The sequence below is a fragment of the Centruroides vittatus genome, unplaced genomic scaffold, assembly GCF_030686945.1.
Source record: "Centruroides vittatus isolate TY-2023 unplaced genomic scaffold, ASM3068694v2 contig_628, whole genome shotgun sequence".
Classification (NCBI taxonomy): Eukaryota; Metazoa; Arthropoda; class Arachnida; order Scorpiones; family Buthidae; genus Centruroides; species Centruroides vittatus.
This window is the reverse complement of record NW_027122385.1, coordinates 5,373,546-5,380,249: the sequence shown is the minus strand read 5'-3', so window position 1 is coordinate 5,380,249 and position 6,704 is coordinate 5,373,546. Positions and strand designations below refer to the sequence as shown.

The 6,704-nt window shown below is 27.3% G+C and overlaps 1 long non-coding RNA gene across 1 annotated transcript; it reads left to right on the top strand.

Annotated features, from left to right (window-relative positions):
- The first annotated feature begins 259 nt into the window (after positions 1-259).
- LOC136979531 (uncharacterized) lies at positions 260-846 on the top strand. The gene is made up of 3 exons (XR_010881396.1): positions 260-279; positions 362-702; positions 783-846. It is a non-coding gene; the product is annotated as an uncharacterized lncRNA (long non-coding RNA).
- Positions 847-6,704: the final 5,858 nt, after the last annotated feature.

The following is a 6,704-nucleotide window of genomic DNA, read 5'->3' as shown; positions in this document are numbered from 1 at the left end:
TGATGTAAATGTTTTTTTATTTCAATAAAAAAATGAAATGAATTGAATATTTCTGTTGTATTTTTTTTAATTACTTAACACGAATCGGTTATAATGTATTTCTCCTCTCCCGGTGTTGGCCTCACATCCGGTTCGTTCGCTCTTTTACAAAACGAGGTCAAATCAACTCCCCCCAACGATATAAAGACGGGAGGTTTACTTTCTTCGGTTAATTCGTTAGCGAGTTTTTCTCTAAACACATACGCTTTTAATCTCACAAGGAAAAGAAAAAAATGGAAGGTAATTATCTAGATTTTTTTGTTATTTTTAAAAATAAGAAAATTAAATTATTAATAATTTTCATAGATAGACATTTTTTTAGATTCTCAATCCTTATTTGTAATCGATCATCCTTTTACTTCTAAGAAGCGAAAAGCTACAAAAAATGATGATGCGCCAGCCGATAAAAAGAAAAAATACGATTTAATTATTTCAAAAGACGAAACAACTTATAAGTCGATTCCACCATATTCTGTATATATTTCTCATGGTTATAATTTAGAAATTAAGGAATTTCGCCAGCAATTTTACATCTGCTTAGCAAAATCAAACTCTAATGCAGAGATTCAAAACAGATTTAATATTCCTATCAAGGAATTCCCTTTTTTCCAAAAAGCTTTCGCAGCCGTAGAAAAATTCTTGGAGGAGTACATGTAAATAAAAGTAAGTAAAAAAATTTTTTTCCAATTTTATAACGTTTTTTAAAAAAATTATGTAAATTAATTGAATGTTTTTTTTATCAGAAAAACAATTCTCTCCCTTCAAAGAATATTGTTCGAACAACGAGGGAAAAAAAAGCTCGACCTAGATTACATCAGGTAAAGAAAAAATGTTTTTGCTAATAGAATCCGCTTTTCAAAATTTTTTACAATGTTATCGAAAATCTAATCTCGAGTATGTTGATCCGGTCATATTTTTTAGAGATATAAAATCCGAATTATTTAATGTAATTACGAATTTTGGAAATGACTATAGAATTCGATTTGTTATTAGTCTTAAAGTAATAATGTATAAATGCGTAGAAACAGGACATCGATATGATTTTAAAGATTTTTTTTTACAAGCTATGCTGAACGAGTTTTATCCCCGTTTTTGGCTTGGAAAAATATCGATAACGCGATAGAAAAAATTCTAAGCGATATATCAATCGCCGTTACGTTAGGTAGTGGATGGATAATTTATAAACTGGCTTTTATAGATGTTCATAGATCGTCATATGATACAATTAATGGCGGGTGCGGATCGATAATTTTGCCCAAACAATTAGCAAACAAAAAATGTCTTTTAAATATTCAATGTAAAGACGATAAATGTTTCGTTTATTGCATTCTCGCGTCTATTTTCCCGCTTGCGAATAATAAAAATAAAGTATCTACTTACAGAAAATATTTAAAATTTATTAATTGTTCGAATTTAAAATTTCCCGTTTCTTTGGATCAGATATCGAGTTTTGAGAAATCAAATACTGTTAGTATTAATGTATATGGTTATAAGGCTGTCGTTTTTCCTTATTATATAAGTAAATTTAAGTTCGATAAAAATGTAAATTTATTACTTTATAAGCAACATTATTTTTTAATACGGAATTTTAATAGACTTTTACACGAAAAGCAAAGATCTCTTTATTACTATTGTAATAATTGTCTAAACGGATTTCAACGCGAGTCGAGTTTAAACTTACACAGAGAAATATGTACAAATTTCAAATTTCAAAGACTGTCGGTTCCTAAACTCGAAAATTCTATTCTTAAATTTACAGAATTTTTTAAAATGCTTAAACATGCCGTAGTCGTATATTGCGATTTTGAATGTTTAACTGAAACGGTTTCTAATGCGATGCAATCGACAGATACTAGTTTTAGTACTGTTACGCAAATTCATAAACCGATTTGTTACGCTATGATCGTATTAGATAAAAACGAAAGAATCATCTATTCTAAATTTTATTGTGGGTTAAATGCAGTAGAGGATTTCCTATCACGATTGAAAGCATTGTCGGAACATCTTATTAAAGAAATAAAACTGAACATTCCATTAGATCCTCAAACAATTCCAAATTCTATTAATCGAGATAAATGTTATATTTGCGGACGAAAATTTTCCTCTAATGATGTAAGCGTAATCGATCATAATCACCTAAATGGCCGATTTCGGGGGGTGGCTTGTCAGGGGTGCAATTTGAATTTAAATCTAAAACCATTTATTCCCGTTGTTCTGCATAATTTTTCTGGTTACGATTCGCATCTAATTTTAAAAGATATTACTAAAAAGTATATATCTTCTTTAAGTATAGTTCCCATCAATATGGAAAAATATACTACATATTCTTTAGATTGTTTTAAATTTTTAGATTCTTATCAGTTTTTAAACGCTTCTTTAAATAAATTGACAGATAATCTAGTACAGTCAAAGTACGACTTTCCAATCTTTAAACAATTTTTTTCCGATAATAAAAATAGCTATCTGTTGAAAAGAAAAGGCGTTTTTCCGTATAGTTGGTTTAATAATATTTCAAAATTAAATAATACTTCTTTACCCGACAAAAAATATTTTTATAATGATTTAACTAGAAGCCACATAAGTTCCGAAGATTACGATTTAGCTCGGCTTGTCTGGAAAGCTTTTAATTGTAAAAAATTTTCTGATTATTTGCAATTATATCAATTTGTCGATACAATTTTACTCGCTGATATTTTTACAAATTTTCGAAATTTATCATTAAAATATTACGATCTCGATCCTCTTCATTTTTTAACTTCTCCCCATCTTACATTTACTGCAGGATTAAAAATGGCAAAAATAGAATTACAGCTTTTTACGGATCTAGACATGTATCTTTTCGTTGAATCCGGCCTTCGAGGCGGGCTCTCGTTAGTATCTAAGCGTTTTAGTCGCGCTAATAACCCTTACGTATCTCAAACTTATGATAAATCGAAGCCTCATAGTTATATAGTGATGATTGATAGCAATAATCTATACGGATTGAGTATGGTTCAATATCTCCCATATGGAGAATTTCGTTGGTTACGTCGAACGGAAATTGATGAATTTGATATAAAAAATGTCCCTCTAAAATCCGAAATAGGATATATACTCGAAGTTGATTTAGAATATCCTGTTTCGCTACATAATCGTCATAACGATTTTCCCCTCGCAGTAAATCATGAAAAAATAGAATACGAAGATTTATCCGAATATCAGAAATCGCTTTTATCTTCTTTAAATCTAAAATTTAGCAATAATATTAAAAAATTAGTTCCGACTTTAAAAGATAAATTTCATTATATTATACATTATAGAAACTTAAAATATTACCTAAAAGAAGGATTAATTTTAAAAAAAATCTATAGAATACTTTCATTTAAACAATCCCCATATTTAAAACCATATATTTATTTTAATAATGAAAAACGAAAAGCCAGTAAAAGCCAGTTTGACAAAAATTTTTTTAAATTAATGAATAACAGTTTTTATGGAAAATGTATGCAAAACGTTCGTAAACAAATAAATTTAAAAGCGGGATTGGATAAAAAGCAATGTAAAAAATATGTAAACGATCCCGCGCTAGAGAGTTTCCAAATAATAAACGAAGAGTGTGGCATTTTCAGATTAAAGAGAACAAATTTATTACTGAATAAGCCACTATACATAGGCTTTTGTGTTTTAGAGTTAAGTAAATTGCATATGTATTATACATATTACGAAATATTTAAAAATTATTATAAAGATAGGGTTAGGCTCTTGTATACGGACACCGATTCTTTAGTATTAGAAATTCATACGGATGATGTCTATGTTGATTTTAAACACAATCTGGCCAACATATTCGATTTTAGCAACTATCCATCGGATCATCCGTTATTCTCCGAAGAAAATAAAAATAAATTAGGTTATTTCAAAGATGAGGCGAACTCCATGGCTATTTCGGAATTTATCGGTCTAAAAGCTAAAATGTATTCAATTTCGGGAGAATGTATTGAAAAAAAAAACAGCGAAAGGTATAAGTAAATCAGTTGTTAAACAAACTTTTTACCACGATCTTTATAAAGAAACACTACTTAAGAAAAAGCAATTTCGACACACACAAACGCAAATAATAAGTAAGAACCATGTAATTACGACACAATTTCAAAATAAAATCTCTCTTTCAGCTTTTTATGATAAAAAATATATTTTAAGTAACGGAATAGACATGCTATCTTACGGACATTATTCGATTTCTTCTTAGGTATTTAGAATACTTTTCTATCGACTTTTTTTTATATTATTCATATAATTTCTATTTTAAAATGAAAAAATGTAATCATTTTTTATATTATTGTAATCCTTATTTTCATATATGTAACGTATTTTTTTTAATTATTGTAATGAAAAAAATGTAATCATTTTATTGTTATTGTAATAATTTTTATTATAACTTTTTTTGTTCTTATTTCTAGGGAGAGAATGTTTGAAATATCAGAAAAACAAATATTATTGTAATCCTTTATTTTCGTAAATGTAGTGATTTTTTTTAATTATTGTAATGATGAAAATGTATCTCATTTTTTTATTGTTAATGTAATCATGTTTATTATAATTTTTTGTAATGAAGAAAACGTATCTCTCATTTTATTGTTACTGTAATCATTTTTATTATAACTTTTTGTTCTTATTCATAATAAAAAGAACAAGAGAAAGAAAAAATTGTGTCAAATTAATTAGTCGACAGATGGTGCCGGCTTAACAAAAAAATATATAAATATAAAAAATAAAAATATATAAATATAAAAAATAAAATAAAAATATATAAATATATAAAACAAGAAAAAACTTATATATAAAAATATAAAATAAAAATATTGATTCTCTTAAGATGATTTAACAAAAAAATATAAAGTATACTAATAAAAGAAAGAGGAAAAAAATATATATATCGTAAAAGAATCGATAAAAACCAAATAGCAAATGGCGCGATCCGAATAGCGACGGACGGTTTGCGCTGTTTGTTATTTTTTTAATCGCCTTCGAAATTTCGAAGGAAAATAATTTAAAAAAAATGAAGTTTAATATTTTGCCAACAGATGGCACCTTTGACTTAACAATTTAATATTTTGCCAACAGATGGCATTGGCTTAACGAAAAGAAAAAAATATCTTAAATATTAAAGTTATATATATATAATAATATTAATTCTCTTAAATAAAGAAATTATTGATTCTCTTAACCCTTCGTCACGCGCCTAGTGCCGATTCGGCACTAATCGATTTTTAATTAGTTCGTGTAAAAATTCTAATTGTCTGAAAAATCTGAAAAAATTATTACCTGTCTAATTTTTCTTCAATTTTACGATGCGCTATTCATTTTTTGCTTAAAGCGTTCCGTTATTTTTAATTAATTATTGGTGCCGAATCGGCACTATGGCGCGCGTTATCGCGGATTTCAATTTTCAAATTTCCCGCCAGTCATTGTTACTAAAAATAGGCGCAGTGGTGGCGCGCGCGCTTCTTTGTTTATAATCGCGTTATTTTAAAGTGAATTACTTCTAATAAACTGAAATTTGACCGGAAATAATTTAATTTCTTACAATGGTATTTTTTAATTATTTTTTAAAGTTTTATGACACCATCACAACATTTCCCTGAGTGGAAGAACACAATTAGAAAGTTAACACTTTATGAACGTATTCATTTTTTATATTATCTATTTTTCTGTATTTTTTTATTTTCTGGGTTAGGCATAAGGGCTTGCTTTCACGGATTTGCAAACAGGACCTTTTGGATAAAGTATCCAACAAATGAATGACATTTATTGATATATATATCAATAAAAGTTGTTCATTTGTTGGATACTGCATCCAAAAGGTCCTGTCTGCTAAATCAGTGAAAGAAACCCCGTATGCCTAACCTAGAAAATAAAAAAATAACTTTTTTGCACACGCTAATTATAATTCTTGCAATACAAGATGTACATAAAGTTTTAGCATTGTATAATGTAAAATGTATAAACGAATAATAGAAATGAATATTTAAATGTATAAATAAATAATATATAATATAATTTTATTTGTATTACCAATTTATACTGTTTATCTTAATTATTATTTATATAACTCTTGTATTGAAAGTAGAATAGATGTAAGCAAGAGACGAGATAATTGACATCCAGGCGACACTTAACGCCTGGATGTCAATTATCTGGTCTCTTGCTTATTCAGAGATCGGCGTGAAGTCCACCATCGTTAGGATTATTATAGATCTAATAGAATAGATGTAAAAAACATTTTCGTGTAGTATAAACATTTTTTTTTCTATTATATTTTTGTTCCGTTTTTTTATTTTTTAAATACAATCAGTAATTAATATATATTATTCCTATATAGATTTATTAATTATAATAAACATACATTATTTAATATTATATTAAAATAACCCTCTTTAATTAACATCTGAAATGAAGAAGTAATTGAATCGAGTCCCATCGCCATCTTAAGTAACGCGCGACAGTAATTAATTGATTCTGAGCGCGTCGCGTTGCATCAATTTAAATAATTTATAAAAATTAAAATTATAAATATGTTTATAAAATAATTGACGATATCTGTTCGCAATAGTATTGTAAAACACACTGTACTTATAGTTCAGCATTTCTGATAAATTTTAATAAATATTTGAATTTTCGTATAT